General features: G+C 43.7%; 1 protein-coding gene across 3 annotated transcripts in view; it reads right to left on the minus strand.

The window, feature by feature from the left end:
• The window catches only part of RAB27A (RAB27A, member RAS oncogene family), a 91,504-nt gene extending 82,036 nt beyond the window's left edge, over positions 1-9,468 (minus strand). For 2 of the 3 annotated variants that reach the window (XM_036246328.1, XM_036246346.1), the window contains exon 1: positions 9,351-9,468. The gene's annotated coding sequence lies outside the window, so the exon portion shown is untranslated. The remainder of the gene's footprint in view (positions 1-9,350) is intronic. The other variant, XM_036246341.1, reaches the window with a different exon arrangement.
• Between the last annotated feature and the right edge of the window lie 16,695 nt (positions 9,469-26,163).

A 26,163-nucleotide genomic window follows, 5' to 3' on the forward strand; every position in this document is an offset into this window, starting at 1 on the left:
ATGAGCATGGTAACAAAAATAAACTAATTTTTTTAAAAAAGAAAGAAAGAAATATTAGCATGAGGACATAGAAATAACACAACAGGGAATCCACGGGCCTGCCTTCTAACACCTTCTCTGCCCTCAAGCAGCCACGGGGCCCTGGGCTCAGCTCTGAACCTCTGAGGGGCGGGGAGGCAGCACTACGTGGTCTCTAAGGCACACACCAGCCCTGAAATTGCATGATGCTGTGTGATAAATCCGGTTTCCTAATCTAAGTGGCAAAGTGGGCTAGTGACTCAGGGTAGGGCTTTTTGTCATTGGCTTTTAATCTCCCAGAGAGGCTCTGGTTAAGCAGGAAATGGGGTGTTAATGAAGAAACTGTCCAGTCTTTATCTTTGGGAAACTCTGGTGGCTGGGGCACCTCTGACACAAGGGTGTGGGGGCCAGGGGGCACTCTGGGAAGTAGACACGGCTGGCCATCTGAGAGCTCGTCACCTGAGGTGCTGAGAGTCCAGGTCTCTGAGGGATGTGCGCCAAGCCCTCAGGCACAGCGTGGTCTTTCTGCCAGGCCCCCGATGCCGAAGCACAGGGCAGGTGGGCATTGTACCGGGCTCTGACTTCCCATTGACAGGCAGTCCCCACGGGGAACACTCCTCTCGAATGGCCGACCTGACCCGTCCACAAAGACCTCCTTCCACATGGCCCCAAGGGAGTGGTTCTCAGTCCTGGGCCCTGCTGCACATTTAATGACTTAGAATTGGGGTTGGGAGAGATTAGAAGGACAACAGTGGTAAGTCAGGCTTAGTAACTTTAGGTGATGGAGAGAACGTGTAACCCCGGAAGCTGGAGGTTAGAGAGCCCAGTGATTTGTCTAATGCAGGGTCTCAGCCTCAGCACCACTGACACCTTGGGCAGGAGGGTCCTCCGTCATGAGGGCCTGTCCTGTGCACTGCAGGATGTTTAGCAGCATCCCTGGTCTCTCCCCACTAAATGCCAGTAGTAACTCCCCAGTCGTGACAACCAAAAATGTCTCCAGACCTTGGCAAATGGTCCCTGGGGATGAGGGAGTCACAATCAGCCCCAATTAAGAACCGCTGGTGTGCCCTGGCCGGTTTGGTTCAGCAGTTCGAGCATCGGCCTGCGGTCCAGAGAGACCCGGGTTTGGTTCCCGCTAGGGGCGCGAACCTAGGTTGCAGTTTGTCCCCGGCCCTGGTTGGTCGTGCGGGTGGCAGCCACTCGCTGTGTCCCTTTCACATCAATGTTTCTCTCTCTCTCTCTTCCTCTCTTTCTCCCTCTCTCTCTCCTTCCCACTCTATCTGAACCAAAAATGGAAAAATGTCCTCGGGTGAGGATTAAAAAGAAAAAGAACCGCTGGTGTAATATCACATAGTAATTATCAGCAATATTGGAGACCAAAAACCAGACTACTGATCCCCAGCTACGTCGGCTCCTTCGTAATCAAGCAGGAGCTCCGCAACTCAGGGTTGAGTCACTCCCTGAAGAAATACCGCAGCCCCTTCCCAGCCCCAAAGCAAGGGCGCTGGCCTTGACCCTGATGACAGAAGCCCAGCCAGGAACAGCCAGCAGCTTGCTGGGCCACATGTGGTCTCCAGAGTGTGAGTGGAAGAACAATACTTTATCTTTCCAAAAGCTGCTGAACCCTTTTACTCATTCTTGGGGTGACTCCTTTTCAGTGGAAAGATACATTATGAAAAATAATCACACATTGCAAGGAACAAAGAAATCCTGACCATGACCATGGGCTATATTGTAAAATTCTTAGGTATCTCAAGTGAACATTTAAGTCATGACCTATTTCTATATGCCTCATTTTTTCCACGTCGAGGGTAGTACAGCAACAATAAAAATACCTCACCGTGACCTTCGGTTAGCTGACTGAGACCCTGTCTTTGCTTTTAATGATACAAATACACAGGAGATGCATAACCAGCCAACTCAGACAAGACTTGATCAGACGCCTAGGTGATGGGATCAGGGCAGGATAGATAAATGGCAGTTAAGAAGAGTGAACAGATTTTTTAGTCTCTTGGCAACCAATTGTATTATTATGCTTGGACCTGGCAGCTAGTAAGGCTTTCTATGAATTAATCAGCAAAGTTATGAAAAAATAAGATTAGTGGCTCTGAAATATGGTCTTCTAGTGGCAGTCAGAGGACGCATGTTCGTTTTTAAGGTGACTTAAATAGATACAAAAGGTTTTATAATAATAATAAAATAATCCAGTGTTTTACAAGGACACATCTCTAAAGGGCAAGTCACATATACCCATCTACCTACATTGGTCCTTACCACAGACCTGCCTTATTTGTTCTACCAACTCACAGAGACACGAGGAGTTTCACAGGAGTGGGCTCCATGAAGCAAGCAGGCCTTCAATAAGACCATACCCGGCCAGCGTGGAATTACTCTAAGTCCACTTAATCAAAGCATCCTACAACAAAAATCCAAAAGGGACAAAAATATTAAGAAGACCTTAATACGAATAAGAGCATGTCAAAAGGACAACAGGCTTTGGGCATCATTATAGGGAATACCACCAAACAGCTCTCAACGGTCACGTGGCCCTCAGAAAAAAATCAAGGGTGTTTCCTGAGAATGGCTCTGCCTGCCCCATGTTGGATCTGGGGACTGAGAGGACAGCATGATATCGGAGTCATCATGTGAGGGTGGCAACAAAAGTAATTAAGGGTCAACACGAAAACATTAGCAATTTGTGCCTGGTCTCTTAAGGGAAGGCATTATGCAGTAGACCAACCACTGGGGCTGGAGTTCCAGTTCTGCCTCTAACTGTGATCTTACAAAATGACTTCATGTCTCCAGGTGTGAATTTCTTTAACTACAAAAAATCTAAAGCAAAACTAAATCTTCTGCAACATCTTTCTCATTCTAATACTTTCTGAGTTTACAAGTTCTCTCCACCCTTGAGATGGACGTGTGCAGCCACCAAAACGAGCTTAGTCAGTCTTTGAACATTATTGTGATCGATGCGTTTCCTGTGCACAAACATGGGTTTACCTGACTAGGGTTACCAGATTAAATACAAGACACAGTCAAATTTGCATTTCAGAAAAATAACAAATACTTTTAAAATATATGTATGTCCAGAACATTGCATGGAACATACTTATAGTAAAAAATTATTCGTTGTTTATCCAAAATGCAACTTTTTTGCTAAATCTTACGCCCTACTTCCAATCCCACATTAACAGTTCAATTTTAGGCCCTGGCTGGGTTGCTCAGTTGGTTGGAGTACATCAAGAAGGTTTCGGGTTCGATTCCCAGTCAGGGCACATACCTAGGTTGCAGGTTCAATCCTGGGTTGGGGGTGTATGGGAGACAACTGATCGATGTTTCTCTCTCACGCGGATGTTTCTCACCACTCCCTCTTCTCCTCTTCCCCTTCCTCTTTCTAAGATCAATAAAACATATCCTTGGGAGAAGATAAAAGGATAAAAGAAAAAAAAAACTATATATTTTTTTAAAGTTCAGTTTTAAAAATCGTAAGTCTGATGCCATACATGTGGGTGGTTCTAAGTGGCTGAGGCACTAAATGGGAGATCTTCTCAAGAATAACATGTATAGAGACAAAAAAAAAAAAAACAGGAAAAGGAAAGAGGAATAACTTTCAACATTCCTCTTGAGTAAAGGTAGTAAATAAATGAGTGTTAGCAGACCTCAGTTATACAAGGAAAAGAATGGGGTGCCCCTCAGTGCTGCACGAGCAAACAGGAAGCCAAAACAAGCCGGATGCTCGCCATTCCACACCTCACCCTGTGGATGTTCGCCGCAAACCCTCTGTCTCTTCCTCGGACTCAGTGCTCATGTCTGCTCCCAAGTTAATCAGCTTAAGGGAAACCAGATCATAAACTCAAGCTTCCTGACCAAGAGGCAGAGGAACAAATGTGATCCAAGCAAAAGCAGCACAAGGCATAAACAGTGACAGCAGCGAGAGGGGACAGTTACTCCCTTCAGAAGGCAATCCTGTTTTAACAATGGCAAGACGATCTTGTTTCTTAGGGGCTCACACTTCTTTTTAAATTTCAGCTTTATTGAGGTATAACTGACATAAAATTGTAATTTGTATTTTGTTTACTTTTTTAAGAATAGGTTTTTATTGATTTTAGAGAGAGGGGAAGGGAGAAACATAGATGAGAGAGAAACATTGATTGGCTGCCTCCTGCACATCCCCTACTGGGGATGGAGCCTGAAACCTGGGCATGTGCCCTGACTGGAAATTAAACTGGTGACCTCTGAGTACATGGGACCACATTCAACCAACTGAGCCTCACTAGCCAGGGCTGTAATATGTTTTTAAAAAATAAAAATAGCCCTGGCTGGTTTGGCTCAGCGGTTAGAGTGTCGGCCTGCGGTCCGGAGAGACCCGGGTTCGGTTTCCGCTAAGGGCATGTACCTCGGTTGCGGTTTGTCCCCGGCCCTGGTTGATCGTGTGGGTGGCAGCCACTCGATGTGTCCCTTTCACATCGATGTTTCTCTCTCTCTCTCTCTGTTCCTCTCTCTCCCTCCCACTCTACCTGAACAAAAAATGGAAAAATGTCCTCCGGTGAGGATAAAAAAATAAAAATAAAAATAAATAAAAATAAAAATAGCCCTGGTTGGTGTTGCTCAATGGTTAGATCATCAGCCTGCAGACTGAAGGGTCTTGGGTTTGATTTCTGGTCAAAGGCACATACCTGGGGTGCAGGTTTGATTCCCAACCCTGGCTGGGGTTGTTTGGGAGGCAAGCAATCGATGTGAGAGAGACACATCAATGTTTCTCTCTCTGCCTCTCTCTTTCCCTCCTTTCTTCTCTAACTAAAAATCAATGGAAAAATATCCTCAGGTGAGGATTAACAACAACTACAACAAATCTAAATTAATAAATAAAGTAAAAAAAAAAAAAATGTGAGTTACTTCAAACATACATTGTGGTGATTTGATACACATATACAATGTGAAAGGATTCCTTCCCTCTAGTTAAATAGGGACTCACACTTTAAATAGGCAAACCCTGTTTTGTTTTTAGGAGGTATCAAATCTATCATAATTTATTAGGAAATATATGTAACATATATGTAAAAATAATCCTTTTGTCCGGCTGGTGTGGCTCAGTGGTTGAGCATCGACCCATGTACCAAGAGGTCGCTAGTTCGATTCCCAGTCAGGGCACATGCCCAGGTTGTGGGCCCGATCCCCAGTGGGGGGCATGCAGGAGGCAGCCAATCGATGTTCTCTCTCATCAATGTTTCTATCTCTTTCTCCCTCTCACTTCCTCTTTCTCTAAAATCAATAAAGAAAAAAATAATAATAAAAAAAAAACAATAATTTTTTTAAGATCCTTTTTCATACTTTGCAGTGAAGATATAAATAGGGCACATTCCAAGATATTAAGTAACAGTGAAAGGCAGATTCCATTTTTAAAATAACAGAAGAGCCCTGGACAGTTTGGCTCAGCAGTTGAGTGTTGGCCCATGGACTGAAGGGTCTTGGGTTTGATTCCTGGTCAAAGTCACATAGCTGGGTTGCAGGTTCCATCCCCTGCCCTAGTCAGAGTCCTGTGGGAGGGAGCCAATCTATGTGTCTCTCTCACATCAATGTTTCTCTCTCTCTCTCCCTCCCTCCCTTCCACTCTATCTAACATAGTAATAACAACAACAACAACAACAACAGATTAATTACCATACACTGTAGGCCAATTAATTCAACTCTCACTGGGAAGGAGCAGCAGGAAAGCCCACCTAGTTGTAGCCAGTATTGCTCTAGCGGCAGCAGCAGGATGAGGCAGACTAACACAAGGTCCGAGGAGCTACTGGCTAAGAAAAATTCAATGTATGGGCTAGAAGTTTCCAATGATGAAAATAAATTCAGGTTTATTCATTAACTTATTGGTACATTTAGCAAGAGCTAATTGAACACTCTTTTTGTCTAAGACACCTTGCAGTATAAGACTCAAAAATGAGCTGAAGTCATGCTTGGCCTCCAGGATGTTACCATCTGTCATGGAAATAAGGACACCCACATAAACAGTTGACAGTCTAAAGTAGTTATTTAATTAAATGCCAGGTGCCTCGCTAGTGCAGTAGGTAGCGCATCAGTCTCATAATTAAATGTCAAAATGAGTTTCCAAGTTGGCAATTTCAGATGGATGCGAGAGAAAGACTAATTCATTGCAGTACAAAATATTCATCATGAAATGAATTTCCATTTTCTTGAATTTCCAAGGAATTCATTCTCTTCCTAGATCAGCACAAGAGATAGAATCACTGAAAACAGGCACTGAAAGCCCCCTCTCCAGCTATCCGGGCTGCGGAGAAGAGGGCTCCCCACTGCCACTGTGGAAAGAATAGAGCCCTCATCTTCCCATACATCTGACCTTTCCCTTCCCAAAGAGGGTAAGGTCATTACCTCGGGGAAAACAGGAAGTAAGAGGAGGAGAGACTTAAATGTTAGTGTAACTATGGACACTGCTTCTCTTAGATAAAATGGGAAGAAATAGTGAGGAAAAAATAGCAAAGTGATACCCATTTCTCAATCTCCCACTCCCTTTTCAGTTATTCAGTACATTTTTGAGTGTTTATTATGAGCCGGAAACCATTCTAAATGCTGTGCACACCATAGTGAACAAGAGGAATTCCTGACCATCATGGAGCTTGTAATCTATCAGTGGAAGACAAATATTGTGAAAGAAGAGAAAGAGATATGACAGTACTAGAGATACTCTAAAGAGAAATAAGGCAAGGTAAGGGAGCAGAAAATGATGGGAGGGGCGAGGGATGCTATTTTAGATGGGATGGTTCAAGAAGGCCTCTGTAGAGAAATAACTTTTGACCTGAATGAAATGAGTGATAAAGCCATGCAGACATTTGAAGGAAAAGCATTTCAAGCAAAGGAAACAGCAAGTGCAGAGGTCCTGAGGTGTGCTGGGCTAAAGCAGAGTAAGCAAAGGCGAGAGTAATAGAAGATGAAGCCCCGTGCCATGTAAGGGGCTTATAGGCCATGACAAGGTAAAAAGCCATTGGAGAGTTATAAGCAGAAGAGGGACTCTAACTGCTGTGTGGAGAACAGACTGTAAGTTGGTGAGGGTGGCCCTGTAGAAGGCTTTTGCAGTGATCCAGGTGAAAGAAATGCTAGGAATTTGATGGTAGCAATGGAAGTGGTGAGAAATGGTCATTATCCTCGATATACTCCCAAAGTAGAACCAATGAGGGTTGCTGAGGAACTTATGTGGACATGAGAGAAAGAAAAGAACCAGGAGTGACTCCTGGGTGTTCAGCCTCAGGACCTGGGAGAATGAAGTCGACATTAACTGAGATGGGGAAGACTCGGGAAAAGGCAGGTGGGGAGGGAAAAATCAAGAGTCTGGTTCCTACAGATTGTTGCCCATTCCAAAACCCTTCTACCTGTTATGAAACCAAGGCAGCAAAAATTAAGAATTTATAGTTCATGTGGAAATCCAAGGCATCCAGAATAGCCAGAATAATCTTGAAAAAGAAAACGAAGTGGGAGGACTCACACTTCTCAGTTTCAAAATTTACCGCAATGCTGCAGTAATCAAGGCAGTATGGTACTAGAATAAGGATAGACAGACATATAGATTGACAGAGTAGATTGTAAAGGCCAGAAACACACCCTCACATTTACAGTCAATTGGTTTTCAACAGAGGCACCAAGACCATTCAAAGGGGTAAAAAAAAAAAAAATAGTCTTAACAAATGATTCTAGGAAACTGGATATGAATTTTAAAAGGATGAAGTTGGACCTCAACCTCATACCATATACAAATAGTAACTTAAAATGAGTTAAAGATTGAAATGTAAGAGCCAAAACTATAAAACCTTAGAAGAGCCCTGGCCGGTTGGCTCAGCAGTTGGAGCGTCGGCCTGTGGACCAGAGAGTCCCAGGTTCGGTTCCCGCTAGGGGCACATACCTCGGTTGCAGTTTGGCCCTGGCCCTGGTTGGAGTTGTGTGGATGGCAACTACTTGGTGTGTCTCTCTCACATCAATGTTTCTTTCTCTCTCTTCCTCCCTCACTCCCTCCGCTTTATCTGAAGATAAATGGGGGGGGGGGACCTTATAAGAAAAGTTAGATGTAAATTTTCATGACTTTGGATTTGGCAATGCTTTCTTAGATTTGACACCAAAAGCATAAGCAACAAACCAACAAAATAAATGAAATATACATCATTAAAATTAAAAATCCAGGCAGGCCATGGAAATTAAAGAAGGGAGGGAAAATGGAAGGGAGGGAGAGAGAAAAAAAGAAGGAAAGGAAGAAAGTGGAAATGAAAAGCAACATAAAATACAGAGAAGAATGATCCTCAGTCAAGTTCTTTCAGCATTATATTAACCTTTATCCAATTCCAACCATCTGCAGAAACCTTGTTTTCCAGACTGTGCCCACGCCCCAAGGAAGCTTTTAAGAAAAAAAAAAAAGGAACAAGAACAGTGAAGCTCCAACACATCAAATCAGAAATAATTACAGAAAACTTATATGGCATAACACTACTTGCCCCTCCCAACACCTGACCCGGGAGCCAACCATAAGGTGAGACTCCATCCCCAAGGGAAAAAACAGCTGTTACCACAGAGGTCAGGAAGAGAACTGTGGCAGAGATCGAGGCCATGTGGCCCAGGTGGCCAGCAGGACACAGGCTGGGAAGGCAAAGTTGAGGGCTCACCAGAGTTCTTTCACTTGAGGCCTGACTTTGCTTAATCTGTGATCTATTGGGACAGAGACAAGCCTTTGGCAATAGTTACAGAAACCTGTCATCACATCAGTACTACCACCAGTCAACACCCGAGAGCCTGGTTGCCCGCTCTCTGACCGGCAGCAGGGAGAACCCTCTCCCACCCCTCCAGGTTGCCATCCAGACCCTGACCAACAAAGGTGTTGTGAAGACGGTCAATGATTCAACCGAAAACAGCAAGGGGGGAGAACTAGAGGTCAGTTCGGGAGGCCTGGGACCTTCCTCCTTTTCTCCTAGTGAAGTTTCCTCTCCCACTGATGGGGACCCTCGCACCTGGATGCCACCCGGAGTTGACTCCTGCCCCCCGCCCCAACCTAGGACTACAGCAGACCAGCACTTCGTGCCCAAGCAGACCCCCATCCCGGGCAGCTGTCATCGTGGGGTCTGCGCGATGACCATCCAGAGCCTGGGAGCGGCGAAGCGCCTGTTCTGGCCGGCTCAGCGCCCAGAGGCGGGGAGAGAAGAAGCGGCAGCCTCCAGCCCAGCCGGGGCCAGACGCGCTGCCCCGCTCAGCCCGCTGCCCGCTCAGCCCCGGGATGGAGCGGAGCCTGGCGAGCTCCGGGGGGAGCGCGCTCCCGGCTCAGGGCAGCCGCCCGCCCTCACCTGGCTCAGCGCGCTGTCCCCGCTCCGCTCTGCCTCCCGCGCTGCGGCCGCCCGCTGCTGGCCTTTTTTGGGTCCTTGGCGGATATTTTCCGTCCGGCCCCACATCACTTCCCGTAAAGGAGAGCGAGGTGGGGGCGGGACCTCCTCTGCACCCTCCACCTCCTGCTTCCTCCTGTCACCTCGGGGAGCACCCCTGCCGGCCGACTCCCTGCGGGTACTGGGCCGTACCGCCCGCCGCTCCCGCCGCTCGCGGACCAGCGCACCTGCTCAGGGGTCCTCTGCACCACTGCCACTTAGGGTTTGATGACTCTCCCCAAATCTCCTCCTCCAAAAGCCATTTTCTAAAGGTGTTTTCTACCGCATTATCAGATCGATGTCTCCACCTGTGGCCAGAGTGCTGAGCAGCTGCAAAGGCAGCCCACCCGGGGTTCCTGAAGCCCCTGGGGCTCCTTGGCGGCCGCGCCGCCAGCTCCTCATTCAGGTCAGCCTGGGCATGGCCTTCCTAGGACGAGGGAAAGCTCTATCTTTTCTGGAAATGACAGGGGAAGGGTGGGTGTAATACATTTCTGGAAAGAAATGACAAATGGGGTCTCTGGGCATACCCTCTAGTTCAGATTATAAAATTATTCTAAATTAAATTTCTAAGAGAGTGTTAGAGCAATTCGTTAATAATAATAGTAGTAATACAATTAGGAAAAATCTGTGAGCCTTTGCTGCCACCCAGAGATTCCTTCCCTCAGTGCAACTGGTTTGTGTGGGCCTGCTCGGACCTGCGGCTGGGAAACAGGCTCGGCCACCAGTTCCCACTAGAGGCAGCCCACTTTCACCTCCAGTGGTCTGGGGTCTGAACAGTGGCCTGGAGCCTGCCACTGTGGGCTCTCAAGCCAAAGCACTTCTGAACCAAATAAGTCCACTTCTAAACAGAGCAATATGACTGGGGCCCTATTCCACCTTCTGTTACCATCTGTTCCATCTCACTGATCCACCTCTACTGGCACCACAAGTGGGTCTGTCCCAGACCCACCTGCCCAATTCCATCATGCTCCAGTCTGTAACGACACACAGTTTGCATCACAGTGCAATTAGCTTCTCAGATATGTGCCCGATGTACAAAATCACAACAGAATAACCATATGAAATTGTCATATATTGAATATACATTCCATCTAATATTTCCAGGCAAATATAACACAGTGGTCTCAGAGTTAGCCACAGATTTCACCACAAGATGATAGTTTCAAGGGATGTTCCCTGGGTGAGAGAAGGCCATCAGACTGTTGTTGGTTGAGGGTAAGACAGGAAAAGTAGCCCCATGCCAATGTGCAGAGAAACCATCCTGGAAGTCACTGATCAGCTAAGATCTGGGGGACCAACAATGCAGCAACTGCTAATGGCTATATGATACTGGGAGAGCCCCCACTTCAGGCCTCCCCACTTCTGCCTGCTGTCATAAGGAGTTTACCAGGTAGATCAGAAAACAGACAGTGGTGCTATGGCCCATTCATTCATTCATTCAGTGAGTCAAGCACTCCATTAGATACTGGAGATGCCATAATGAACAAGGTAAATTGATCTCTGCCCTCAGCGAGGCTTAAAAGCCAGAAAATAAGCAGTTAACTTTAGTGCAGTGAGATAAAAACCCCTGGTTAGGATGAATGCCCTGGCTGATGTTGCTCATTGGTTAGAGAGTTGGCCCATGCACCAAAGGGTCATGGGTTTGATTCCCGGTCAAGGGAGCAGGTTCTATCCCTGGCCCCTGTTGGAGTGTGTAGGAGGCAGCCAATCAATGTGTCCCTCTTGTATCCATGTTCCTCTCTCTCTCTCTCTCTCTCTCTTTCTCTCCCCCCTCCCTCCCACCCTCCCTCCCTTCTACTCTAAAAAAAAAAAATCAATGGAAAAAAAATATCCTCTGGTGAGGATTAACAACAACAAAAATCCCTGATAAGACTGCCCACGGGAATACAAATGAATGACACCAAATCAAGACTTCCCAGAGAAAGTGATGTATAATTTAAAACTACACCGAAGAACACTATCAAGAGAGTAAAAACATGATCCACAAAATGGGAGAAAACATTTGCAAATCATGTACCTGATAAGAGTATAGTATCAGACTATATAAAGAGCTCTTACAACTCAACAACAAAGAAGACAAACAACCCAAAATTAAAAAGTGGGCAAAGGATTTGCATAGACATTTTCCCAAAGAAAATAGTAAATTAGTCAACAAGAACATGAAAAGATGTCCATTGTTATTAGTCATTATGGAAATGCAAATCAAAACGACAATCAGATACCACTTCACACCCACTAGGTTGGACATAACTTTTTTTAAAAAAAAAGAAAAGAAAAATAAGTGTTAGTAAGGATGTGGAGAAATTGGAACCCTTGTACATTGCTAATGGAAATGCAAAATGATGCAGTCACTTTGGAAAACAATTAGGCAATTTTTCAAAAAGTTAGACAGAATTACCATACGTCCCAGCAAGTCCATTCCTAATAATATGCCCAAAAGAATTAAAAACAGAAGATGGCAGCGGGCAGGACAGAAGGAAGGGTGAGTGTGTGAGAGAGTGAGCAAGTGTGTGAGAGAGTGTGAGTGGATGTGAAGGTGGACGACCAAACCCAAGCAGGGCAGAGGTGCGGGGCAGAAGGTTCCTGTGCTGTGGACGGAGCAGCCGGCTACCACGGTAAGCGGCTCTTCAGGGCGCTTCTCCCTGTGCCACAGGAAGGTCCCATCCATTTTGGAAGATCCCCAGTCTTCCCTGGGAGGAGGCAGTGGGAGCGGCTAGGGCCCAGCAACTGAGCCCACCAGTGCACCTGGCACCATCAGACCAGTGGACACTCTGTGTCAACACAGACCACTGCACAGTAGTGGAGCTCCCAAGGTGCCAGTTGCAGAAACCGCAAACAGTCTAGAGCCCAGCACCATCCCCCATAGTAACAGCCTGATCAGAGTAGAGATATACCTCCAGCAACAGAGGCTGGGGAGCAGATATCCATCCCTAGGCAACAGAAGCACGGAGCAGCAGCTGAGACCCATCCCCCAAAACTACAGCAAAAGCTGAGCAGGCCTTGAGCCCCATGGGGCAGCAGCACTCCCCAGCCACAGCAGTGGGACCTGGGGCTCCAGAGAGGCCTGTGCGGTCCAGCAGCTCACAAGAGCAGCGGAAAGCTGGAGCTAGAGAGGGACTGGTACAATCCAGCTACCCCCCATCCCCCCTGCAAGACCTGCAGGGTGCGAGGCACCAGAAAGGCCTCTCAGACCCAGCAGGGACTGTGTCATCCAGTTATCCATGGGACCTGCAGAGTGCTGAAGCACCAGAGAGGCCTGTGCAACCCAGCTGCACACAGATAGGCTTAGAGGATGTGAAAATGGAGGCGGAGTGAATGGAAACTACACAGATGATCTCCCAGGACCAAATGGGAATTACAACTGAAATAAAGACAAATCCTTGGAAAAAAAGCAACAGAAAAGCAGCAGGACAGATCATATAACCAGGGACACTGGTAGGATCTGCTGAGACACAAGAGGGTGGTGGGCTGGGAGCCCACGGATAGCAGCAGTCTTAGCTGTGAGCAGCACCCTTGGGGGAATAAAGACCAAGCCCACTCCACAGCACAGAGAATGAGGACAGAGCACAAAAATAGCCACAGCCACTCACCTGGGGGCTACAGCAGAGGGAGGGCAAACTGGGCTGGAACTCTGTGGGGACACTCGGGATTTGGAGGGCACTCAGAGTTTTTGCTGAGTTGTGGCCACAAAGGACCGTGGCCAGGGTGCTCCTTCCCAGAGCTGTGGGGGAAAGTAGCAGCACACCCTCGGAGATTCAGCCCTTCCCAGGTGAGGCAAAGAAATGCAAATTGAGGCTCATTAATAACCAGCATCTGTCCCACCCTCTGGAAATCCTCTTATGCAGAACACCAGGGCTACATTCCAAGGCAATGAGTAACTGAGACTACTACCTTCCAGGAAAAAACTAGAGGATAACTGAACCTTTCCTGGGCTTGCAAATCTACCCAGGAAAGTAAGACTTGACAGTGGTGTTAAACGTTGGCCCACCCAGGCTCATCCAAACCCAGTAGAGGGAGACACAAACAGCAGAACACCAACACCCACAGGGAAAATTTGGGAGGCTCCAAAACCCACTGAGATAGCCAAAATGGTGAAACACAGAAACAAATCCCAAATGAAAGAACCAGAGAACTCTATCGAAGATGAGATAAATTAAATGCAGTTAAGCAAATGATCAGAGGTAAAGTTCAGAGCCATGATCTTGAGGAAGCTCAACAGTATGAGTAAGGACATCAGCACCATGAATAAAGATATAGAAACATTGAAAACCAACCAAGTGGAAATGAAGAATGACATAGCAGAAATGAAGAACACATTAGAAGGACTAAACAGCAGAGTAGAGGAAGCTGAGGACCAGATCACTGAATTAGAAGACAGGGTAGAAAAAAATCAATCAACCAGAAAACCAAAAGGAAAAAACAATTAAAAAACAGAAAGATAGCTTAAGAGAACTGTGGGACAAATGGAAACGTAATAACATTCGCATCATAGGAGGCCTGGAAGAAGAAGAAAATGAGCAAGGGTGAGAGAATATATTTGAAGAAATAGTGACAGAAAACTTTCCTAACTTGGTGAAGGAAGAAGGCATTCAAGTTCAAGAAGCACAGAGAGCTCCAAGTAAGAAGAACACAAACAGGCCCACACCAACACACATAGTAATCAAAATGCCAAAAATTAAAGACAAAGAGAGAATCCTAAAGGCAGCAAGAGATAAGCAACAGGTTACCTACAAAGGAACCTCCATAAGGTTCTCAGCTGACTTCACAACAGAAACACTACAGGCCAGAAGGGAAGGGCATGAGGTAATCAAGGTCATGAAAAACAAGGATCTGTATCCAAGACTACTCTATCCAGGAAGGCTATCATTCAAAATAGAAGGTCAAATAAAGAGCTTCCCAGACCAAAAAAGGCTAAGGGAATACATTAGCACCAAACCAGCACTGCAAGAAATGTTAAAAGGACTGCTGTAATTAGCAGTAGAAATGGGAAGAAAAATAGAACCACACAAAACAAAAATGGCAATAAATAAGTACATATCAATAATCACCTTAAATGTAAATGGTTTGAATGCTCCTATAAAAAAACACAGAGTAGCTGACTGTATAAGAAAGCATGACTCACATATGTGTTGTTTACAAGAGACCCACATCAAACAAAAGACTCACATAGGTTGAAAGTGAAGGGATGGAAAAAAATCTTTCAAGCAAACAGAAAGCAAAAAAAAAAAAAAAAAAAAAAAGCTGAGGTAGCAATACTCATATCTCATAAAGTAGATTTTAAAATGAAGAGCATAGCCCTGGCCGGTTTGGCTCAGCGGTTGGAGCGTCAGCCTGCGGTACAGAGAGACCCGGGTTCGGTTCCCGCTAAGGGCGCATACCTCGGTTGCAGTTTGTCCCCGGCCCTGGTTGGTCGTGTGGGTGGCAGCCACTCGATGTGTCCCTTCACATCGATGTTTCTCTCTCTCTCTCTTCCTCTCTCTCCCTCCCGCTCTATATGAACAAAAAATGGAAAAATGTCCTCGGGTGAGGATAAAAAAAATAAATAAATAAATAAATAAATAAATAAATAAAATGAAGAGCATAACTAGAGACAAAGAAGGCTACTACATAATATTGAAAGGATCTATCCAACAGGAAGATATAACTTTGGTAAACATCTATGCACCCAATATAGGAGCACCAACATATATTAAAAATCTTCTGGAGGATTTCAAAGGATAAATCAACAGCAATACAATCATAGAAGGGGACTTCAACACCCCACTGACATCACTGGATAGATCCTCTAGACAAAAAATTAACAAGGAAACACAGACTCTAAATGAAGCACTAGATCAAATGGATTTCATAGATATTTACAGAGAATTACACCCCAAAACTGCAGAATTCTCATTCTTCTCAAGTGCACATGGGAAATTCTCAAAGATAGTCCACATGTTAGGACACAAACTAAATCTCTACAAGTTCAAGAAGATTGAAATCATATCAAGCATCTTCTCAGATCACAATGGCATGAAACTAGAAATCAATTGCAACAAGAACATGCAATTGAAAACATGGAGGCTAAATAGCATGTTATTGCACAATGAATGGGTTACCATAGAGATCAAGGAAGAAATTAAATACTTCCTGGAAACCAAGGAAAAGGAACACACAACAACACAAAATCTATGGGATGCAGAGAAAGCAGTTCTGAGAGGGAAGTTCATAGCACTACAGGCCTACCTCAGGAAACAAGAAAATTTTCTAATAGACTATCTAACCTCACAACTTAAAGAACTAGAAAGCAAAAAACAAACAAACAAACAAAAAACAATAGCAAGTAGAAGGAAGAAAATAGTAAAGATCAGAGAAGAAATAAATGACATGGAGACCAAAAAAAAAACAATTCAAAGGATCAATGAAACAAAGAGCTGGTTCTTTTTTTTTTTATCCTCACCTGAGGACACTTTTTCATTCTTTGTTCAGATAGAGCAGGAGGGAGAGAGAGAGAGAGAAACATCGACGTGAAAGGGACACATCGAGTGGCTGCCACCCGCACGACCAACCAGGGCCAGGGACAAACTGCAACCAAAGTACGTGCCCTTAGCGGGAACCGAACCCAGGTCTCTCCGGACCGCAGGCCGATGCTTTAACCGCTGAGCCAAACTGGCCAGGGCAAAGAGCTGGTTCTTTGAAAAGATAAAAAAGATTGATGGACCCTTAGCTAGACTCACCAATAAACAAAGAGAGAGAACCCAAATACACAAAATCAGAAATGAAGAGGAGAAATAATAACCAACGCCACAGAAATACAAAGAATTATTAACAGATGTTGTGAACAATTATACAGCAACAAATTCGACAATCTAAGCAAAATGGATAAATTTCTAAAATAGTCTCCCAAAACTGAACCGGGAAGAGATAGAAAACTTGAACAGACCAATAACAACAAAAGAAATTGAAGATGTAATCAAGACTCTCCCAGCAAACAGAAGCCCAGTTCCGGATGGCTTCACAGGGGAATTTTACCAAACATTCAAAGAAGAACTAATACCCACTCTCCTCAAACTATTTCAAAAAATTCAAGAAGAAGGAAACCTTCCAAATTCGTTTCATGAAGCCAGCATAATTCTAATTCCAAAACCAGAAAAAGACACTACAAAGAAAGAAAACTACAGGCCAATATCCCTGATGAACATAGATGCCAAATTTCTGAACAAAATACTAGCAAATTGAATCCAGCAAAACATTAAAAAAATTATTCACCATGACCAAGTGGGATTCACCCCAGGGATGTAAGGCTGTTATAATATTTGCAAATCGATAAATGTGATACAGCACATTAACAAAATGAAAGATAAAAATCATATGATCATATCAATAGACACTGAAAAAGCATTCGACAAAATCCAGCACCCATTTCTGATAAAAACACTCAGCAATCTGGGAATAGAGAGATCATATCTTGACATAATAAAGGCCATTAATGAAAGAGCCACAGCCAACATCATACTCAATGGGCAAAAACTAAAAGCATTTCCCTTAAGAACAGGAACAAAACAAGGATGCCCACTTTCACCACTCTTATTTAACATAGTACTTGAGCCCTGGCCAGTTTGGCTCAGCAGTTGAGCATCGGCCTGCGGACCAGAGAGTCCCAGGTTTAGTTCCCGCTAGGGGTTGTACCACAAAAAAAAAAACAAAAAAAAAAAAACATAGTACTTGAAGTCTTAGCTACAGCAATCAGACATGAAGAAAAAATAAAAGGGATCCAAATTGGAAAGGAGGAAGTGAAACTGTCATTATTCGCAGATGACATGATACTATACGTAGAAAACCCCAAAGACTCCATCAAAAATTTACAAGACTTAATAAATGAATTTGGCAAAGTAGCAGGATACAAAATTAATGTCAAGAAATCAACGACATTCTTATACACCAATGATGGACTCACAGAAAGAGAAACTTAAAAAAAAAATCTTATTTACCATCACAGCAAAAAAATTAAGATACCAAGGAATAAACTTAACCAAAGAAATAAAGGACCTATTCACAGAAAACTACAGGTCATTGAAAAAAAGAAATAGAGGAAGATACAAAAAAGTAGAAGCACATACCTTGTGCGTGGATTGGAAGAATTAACATCATTAAAATGTTCATACTACCCGCCCTGGCCAGTTTGGCTCAGCGGTTGAGCGTCGGCCTGCGGACCAGAGAGACCTGGGTTCGGTTCCCACTAGGGGCACATACCACACACACACACACAAAAATGTCCATACTATCCAAAGCAATCTACAGATTGAATGCAATCCCCATCAAAATACCAACAACATACCTCATAGAACTAGAACAAATACTTCAAAAGTTCATATGGAACCAAAAAAAAGAACAAAGTTGGAGGACAAAGTTGGAGGGATCACATTACCAGATTTCAGGTTATACTACAAAGACACTGTACTCAAAACAGCCTGGTACTTCACAAGAACAGACAGAAAGATCAATGAAACAGAATAGAGAACCCAGAAATGGACCCAAGGCAATATGCTCAATTAATATTTGACAATGGTGGCAAGAGCATACAGTGGATTAAAGACAGCCTCTTTAAAAATGGTGTTGGGAGAATTGGACAGCTACATGCAAAAGAATTAAACTAGACCATCACCTTACACCATACACAACAATGAACTCAAAATGGATAAAAGACTTAAATGTGACTCATGAATCCATAAAAATCCTAGGAGAAAATGTAGGCAACCAAATTTCAGACATCATACACAGCACAATTTTCAGTGATACATCACCTAAGGCAACAGAAACAAAGGAGAAATGAACACATGCTACTACATCAAACTCAAAAGGTTCTGCATAGCAAAAGAAACAACCATCAAAATGGAAAGGCAACCCACTCTATGGGAGAGCATAATTGCCAATGATACATCACATAAGGGGTTAATTTCCAATATGTACAGAGTGCTCATATAGTTCAACAAAAGGAAGAAAAAGAACCCAATTAAAAAATGGGCAGAGGACTGGCCTGGCCGGTTTGGCTCAGCAGCTAGAGCATCGGCCTGCAGTCCAGAGAGACCCAGGTTCAGTTCCTGCTAAGGGCACGTACCTTGGTTGCAGTTTGTCCCTGGCCCTGGTAAGGTCGAGCAGGAGGCAGCCACTTGATGCGTCCCTCTCACGTAGATGTTTCTCTCTCTCTCTTCCTTTCTTTCCCTCCCACTCTAATTGAACAAAAAATGGAAAAATGTCCTAGGATAGAAAAAAAAATGAGCAGAGGACCTATATAGACACCTCTCCAAACAGGACATACAAATGGCCAAGAGACATATGAAAAAATGCTCAACATCCCTAATCATCAGAGAAATGCTAATTAAAACAACAATGAGGTTATCACCTCACACCTGTCAGAATGGTCGCCATCAACAAATCATCAAACAACAAGTGTTGGCGAGGGTGTGGAGAAAAGGGGACTCTAGTACACTGCTGGTGGGAAATCAGACTGGTGCAGCTACTATGGAAAACAATATGGTGTTACCTCAAAAAATTAAAAATTGAACTTCCATTTGACCCAGTGATCCCACTTCTAGGAATATACCCTAAGAAGCCTGAAACACCAATCAGGAAGAATATATGTACCCCTATGTTCATAGCAGCACTATTGACAATAGCTAAGATCTGAAACAGCCCAAGTGTCCATCAGTAGACGAGTGGATAAAAAAGTGGTGGTGCATATACACAATGGAGTACTATGCAGCTGTAAGAAAGAAAGATCTCTTATCCTTTGAAACGACATGGAGGGACCCGGAGAGTATTATCCTAAGCGAAACAAGTCAAGCAGAGAAAGACAAATATGATCTCATTTATTTGTGGAATATAATGAACATAACAGTCTGAGGAATGGGGTAGTCCCAGAGACGTGGAAGTGGTGTACAGACTGATAATCCCCAGAAGAGGGGGTTGAGGGGAGAAATAAACCACAGAACTTATATGCATGTATGCATGAACAATGGACATGGACAACAAAGTTGAGGACAGGGTAGGAAGGGGGGAAGGGGGTATCAGTGGAGGAAAAAGGAGAAGCATCTGTAACAAGAATAAATTAATTAATTAATTTTTTAAAATATTCAGTATAAAAAATAATTAAAAACAGATATTCAAAGAAATATTTGTGCCTGAAAGTTCACAGAAGCATTATTTACAATCACGGAAGGGGGAAACAACCTAAATATCCATCAGTGAATGAATGGATAAACATATTGTGATATAGCCGTACAATGAAATAGTATTCCGTTATGAAAAGAAGTACTGACTTCTGGTCAAGATGGCGGCGTAGGTAAACACGAACTAGCCTTCTCCCACAACCACACCAAAATTACAACTAAACTACAGAACAACCATCATTCAAAACCACCTGAAACAAAGCTGAATGGAAGTCCTACAAGTACGGAATTAAAGAAGCAGCTGCATCGAGACTGGTAGGAGGAGTGGAGGCAGGATGGTCTGGTCCCACACCCACATGTGGTGGATAAAAATCAGGAGGATACCTGGCTGGGAAGGTCCTCCCTGAGGACTGAGGGGTCCCCGTCCCACACCAGGTGCCCTGCTCAGGGTTCCAGTGCCAGGAAGAGAAGTCCCCATAACTTCTGGCTGGAAAAACCAGCGGGAACTGAGGCTCAGGGAGGCTGACACGGCTGGAGCCCCAGGCAGCTCCTCTTAAAGGGCCCGCACATGGACTTATCGGACTCACTCCCTCTAAGCTTGGAGGGGAGGCAGCTCGAGGGGCACCAGAGACATACAGGGAAGAACTGAGCTGTTTGGCATTGGAGCAAGGGCTGGAGAGGAGGCTTTTTCCTGGACAGATGTGCTGTCAGAGGTCTTTGTTCCTTTGGTGAGCCCTTCCCTGGGACGGCAGACAGCTGCCATATCTGGGACTCCAGCAACCTGGCTCACACTGGTTGCCCTGCCCTGGTGATTCCCTGAGGCCCCGCCCCACCCAAATTTCAGGCCCACCCAAGCTGTTGCCAGTTGATTAACTATAGGATTGGCCTGTCTTGGATCCTGCTTCAGGTTTTCCTAAATTCTTTCAAACAAGCAGCATTTGGTCTCAGCTAGCCCCATACTTCTAATACATAGAAACAAACACAGGGAGGCATCCAAAATGAGGAGACAAAGAAACAGGTCTCAAATGAAAGAACAGAACAAAGCCCCAGGAAAAGAACTAAGTGAAATGGAGATAAGCAACCTAACAGATGCTGAGTTCAAAATACTGCTTATAAGGATGCTCAGTGAACTTAGTGAGAACCTCAGTGAGCTTAGTGAGGGCCTCAAGAGCATAAAAAAGGACCAGTCAGAAATGAAGGATGCATAGTCAGAAATGAAGAAGGCACTAACTGAAATGAAGAATAATTTACACAGATTCAATAGTAGAGTAGGTAAAGCCAAGAAGCAAACCATCGATTTGGAATAAAAGGAAGCAAAAAACACCCAATCAGAACAGCAAAGAGAAAAAAGAATCCAAAAAAATGAGGATAGTGTAAGGAGCCTCTGGGACAACCTCAAGTGTGCCAACATTCACATCTTGGGGGTGCCAGAAGGAAAAGAGAACAAGAAATCGAAAACCTATTTGAAATAATAATGGCAGAAAACTTCCCTAACTTGGTGAAGGACATACATGACCAGGAAGGACAGAGAGTCCCAAACAAGATGAACCCAAGAGGCCCACACCAAGACACATCATCATCAAAATGCAAAAGGTTCAAGACAAAGAGAGAATCTTAAAAGCAGCAAGAGAAAAGCAATTAGTTACCTACCAAGGAACTCCCATAAGACTGTCAGCTGATTTTTCTCTAAAGAAACTTTGCAAGGCGGAAGAGAGTGGCAAGAAATATTCAGAGTGATGAAAAGCAAGAACCTACAACCAAGATTACTCTGTTCTGCAAAGCTGTCATTTAGAATCAATGGCAATATAAAGAGTTTCCCAGGCAAGAAAAAGTTAAAAGAGTTCATCACCACCAAACCAATATTATATGAAATGCTGAAGGGTCTTCTTGAAGAAAAAGATAAAGAAATATGAACAAACAAAATGGCAATGAATACATAGCTATCAACAATTAAATCTACAAACAAAATGAACAATCAGAACAGAAACATTCTCATAGATACAGAGAACATTTTGTTGGTTGCCAGATGGGAGGGGGGTTGGGAATGGGTGAAAAAGGTGAAGGGATTAAGAAGTACAAATGGGTTGCTAGACTGACAAACCTCAAAGGGAAGAGGTTTGTGGGGGTGGGAAGAAATAAACCAAAGAACTTATATGTACATATGCATAACCAATGGACACAGACAACAGTGTGGGAAAAGGCAGGAGGGGGGAGGGAGTGGGAAGGAGGTGATCAATGGGGGAAAAATGAGGAACATCTGTAATACATTCAACAATAAAGATTAAAAAAAAAAAGAAGAAGTAATGATACATGCTACAATATGGATGAACCTTGAAACATTATGCTAAGTGAAGGAAGCCAATCACAGAAGGTCACATATTGTAAGATTCCATTTATTTATTCATTCATTCATTCATTCATTCTTTATCCTCACCCGAGGACATATTTGCATTCATCTTCAGATAGAGCAGGAGGGAAAGAGGGAGAAAGAGACAGAGAGAAACATCAATGTGAGAGACACATCAAGTGGCTGTCACCCACACGACCCCAACTGAGGTACGTGTCCTTAGCGGGAACTGAACCTGGGACTCTCCAGTCTGTGGGCCGACAGACTAACCACTGAGCCAAACCAGCCAGGGCTGTATGATTCCATTTATATGAAATATACAGAATAGGCAAATCCATGGAAACAGAAAGCTGACTGCTTGCCAGGAACTGGGTGAAGGGGGAACATGGAGACGGCTACTGCACATGGTGCTTCCCTTTGGGTGATGAAATTGTCCTGGAACTCGAGAGAGGTGATAGTTGTACAACATAGTGAATGTAGTAACTACCACAGAATTGTACAATTTAAAATGGTTAATGGGCCCTGGCTGGTTTGGCTCAGCAGTTAGAGCATTGGTCTGTGGACCAGAGAGTCTCAGGTTCAGTTCCCACTAAGGGCACATACCTCTGTTGCAGTTTGTCCCCAGCCCCTGTTGGGGTCATGTGGGTGGCAACCACTCCATGTGTCTCTCTTACATATTCATGTTTTCCTCTCTCTCTCCCTCCCTCTCTCCCTTCTGCTCTATCTGAAGATAAGTGCAAAAATGTCCTCTGGTGATGATAAAAAAATAAAAATAAAATAAAATAAAATGGTTAATGGTTAATTTTCTGTTATGTGAATTTTATTTCCATTTTTAAAAAAGAATCAATACTTGGTCTGGGAGAGAAAAGGATGAGCCAGAAAGTAAGAAGTGCTCAAAGAATGACACGTACACGTCAAAGGGACACAGGATCATTCCCGGGAAAGGACTGTTCCTCAGCTAAGGACTTCTTTATTTTAATTAGGATTGTGAATATATTATTGTTTTTAAGCTACATTAACAAAGTTTTTCAAAAATGCTCACTGTGAACACAGTGAATGTCAAAGTATATTCTTAAGTATTTTATACCTACTTGTAATTTTTAGAAGTCTTGTTTTGTATTTGTTAAACTGAATACAATTTTCAGATAATGTTTAAACATTACATTTCATATCTGAAGTAATTAAAAAAAAAAATGCAGTAGCCAGTTTGAAGGGACTCCCACTGGCCAAAACTGGGACAATTTGAACATCAAAATAAATAGTGATAGGGCTGGTTTCTTGGTCATGCAATTTGCATGTCACCCAGGACCCTGCACTCAGAATTTTAGTGCTCTGGAGTTACCAGCATAAAATTCATAATAATTTTATCTTTAAATTTGTGTATTTTATAAGTGAAATCTGATGGCACAATAAAGCATGCGGGGCTTGGAGTCTCTGCTCACACATGGTTCTGACTCCTGCTGCTACCCACTCCCCCCCTCCCCCCAGCCTTGCCCAGCCTTGCATCACTGCCTTCTCCAGGGCACCACCGGGTCACCTTGGCTGACAGAAGCCCACATTCCACCAGCACCTTCCACCGGGGCAGGAGCCTGGGCATGAGTGCAGGAGGAGTCAGGGTTGGACACATGCCCCATAACACCATAGGGTGGGCAAGAAGGCAGTGCCATGACACAGTCCCTTTCACCACCACCCAGGAATCATCCCCACCCGGGTCCCTGCATTTTGATTTTGCTCTGGGCCCCACAAATCATGTGGTCAGCCCAGGTGATAATAACAGATGGCAACACATGGAATAAAGTAGGAATCTGTAAATCATACTGACATATCATTTCTGCAGTATTCCTACCAAAAATGTATAACCTGAATCTATCTAATCACAAAGAAGCATTAAACAAACTCAAATTAAGAAACATTTTACAAAACAACAGACCAGTATTCTTCGAGAACTTCAATGTCTTGAAAGGCAATAAGTGAGGAACTGCTCCAGAATAAAAAATAAAAACAAAGAGACATGACAGCTAAATTCAAATATGATCCTGGATTAGTTTCCAGAGCAGGAAAAAAAAAATCTTTTGCTCTAAAGAATATTAATGAGACTTGGTAGAATTTGTATAAAATCTGAGATTAGATAATATTATGTCAACCTTAACTTCCTGATCTTGATCATTATAGTGTAATTAGGAAAGAGAATATCCTTGCTTTTAGGACTTGTACACTGAACTATTTAGGGGTAAAGGGCATCATGTGGGCAACCTATTCTCATGGGTTTAGGAAAACAATGTGTGTGTGTGTGTGTGTGTGTGTGTGTGTATACACACACACGTAAATATGGAGAAAAGAAAGAGTAAATCAAATGTAGTCAAATGTTAATATTTGTGGAATTTGGATAGCAGGTATATAAAAATTCCTTTTATTATTTTTGCACCTTTTCTCTAAGTCCAAAATTATTTCAAAATAATAGTTTAAAAAAACATTCAAGCCCTGGCCAGTTTGGCTCAGCGGTTGGCGCGTCGGCCTGCGGTACAGAGAGACCCGGGTTCGGTTCCTGCTAAGGGCACGTACCTCGGTTGCAGTTTGTCCCCAGCCCTGGTTGGTTGTGCGGGTGGCAGCCACTCGATGTGTCCCTTTCACGTCGATGTTTCTCTCTCTCTCTCTCTCTCTTCCTCTCTCTCCCTCCCGCTCTATCTGAACAAAAAATGGAAAAATGTCCTCGGGTGAGGATAAAAACAAAACAAAACATTCAAAAGTCTCTTCAGAACCATCCTTCCCCCTCCCCCAACCCCACTACCAGGATCAAATCTAGTGGCCCACTGATAATCTATCATTGTCTTGGCTTTCCCCTCTAACTCTTTTTCCCACCCTATCCTGCACTCCTGATCTTGGGGTTAGAATGGATTTGTAATGAGACTGGAGAAACCACCACCTGATTAAGTTACCTGGAAGGCCCTGATGATAATCCTATCACTGAGGCACTGGTGAGGATGAATGCACTGCTGAGGCGGCCACTGACATCTGAAAAGCTCAGTGTAGTTGTCCTTTATGGACTGAAATTGATAGAAACTGCTGCGGCAACAGGGCTCCCTAGAATCAAATAGAAATTAAAGAATTTCTGAATGGCAAAGGACAGATGGTAAGACATAACTACTATCCTGGGAAGCAAAGGTGGATGTAACCAGGCTGGCTTGACCAATAGGGATCTGTGGTGATGGTGAATAGGTTCATGGCACCCTTTTAAAGTGTACAATTCAGTGGTTCTTAATATATCCAAAAAGTTGTATGCTCACTATCTATCTCTAGAACATTTTCATCACTCTAAAAAGAAACCCTATATTCATTACCAGTCACTTCCTATCCCTTCTTTCCCCTAGTCCTTGGCAGCCACTAATCTTTGTCTCTGCATTTGTCTATTCTGGATATGTCATCCTAATAGAATTACTGTTATGCCCGGCTTCTTTCATGTTTTCAAAGTTTATTCATGTTGTAGTATGTATCAGTGTTTCATTCCTTGTTAGGGCTCAGTAATAATATCCCATTGTGTGGCTATGCCACAATTTGTTTATTCATTCAACAGCTGATAGACATTTGAGTTATTTCCACTTTTTGGCGTATTATAATAATGATGCTATGCACATTTGTGTACAAATTTTTATTCATTTATTTTAGTTAATCTTCACCTGAGGATATTTTTCCATTGATTTTGACAGAGTAGAAGGGAGGGGGAGAAACATTGATGTGAGAGACACATCAACTGGTTGCCTCTCGTATGACCCCGACTCAAACCTGCAACCCAGGTAGGTATGTGCTCTTCACTGGGAATCGAACCTGCAACCATTTGGTTGTCCAGCTAATGCTCTAACCACTAAGCCAAACTGGCCAGGGCAAAGTGTACACATTTTTGTATGAACCTGTTTTTATTTCTCTCCGGTATATGCCTAAAAGTAGAATTGCTAAGTCATGTGGTAATACGTTTAACTTTTTGAGGAACCACCAAACTGTTCCACAGCAGCTATAATGTTTTCCATTCCCACCAGCAGTGTATGAATGAGGGTTTTCATTTCCCCACATCCTCCATAACACTTATTTTCTGTCTTAATTGTAGTCATCCTAATGTATGTGAAGTGGTATCTCACCGAGGCTTTGATTTGAATGGCTGGTAGTATCTTTACTAGAAAAAAAAAATCAGTTTATCCTCTGGTATCCTCTGGTACACACACTTGGTATGTAACAACTAAACTGACTAATG

This window comes from Molossus molossus, unplaced genomic scaffold, assembly GCF_014108415.1.
Source record: "Molossus molossus isolate mMolMol1 unplaced genomic scaffold, mMolMol1.p scaffold_m16_p_1, whole genome shotgun sequence".
Classification (NCBI taxonomy): domain Eukaryota; kingdom Metazoa; phylum Chordata; class Mammalia; order Chiroptera; family Molossidae; genus Molossus; species Molossus molossus.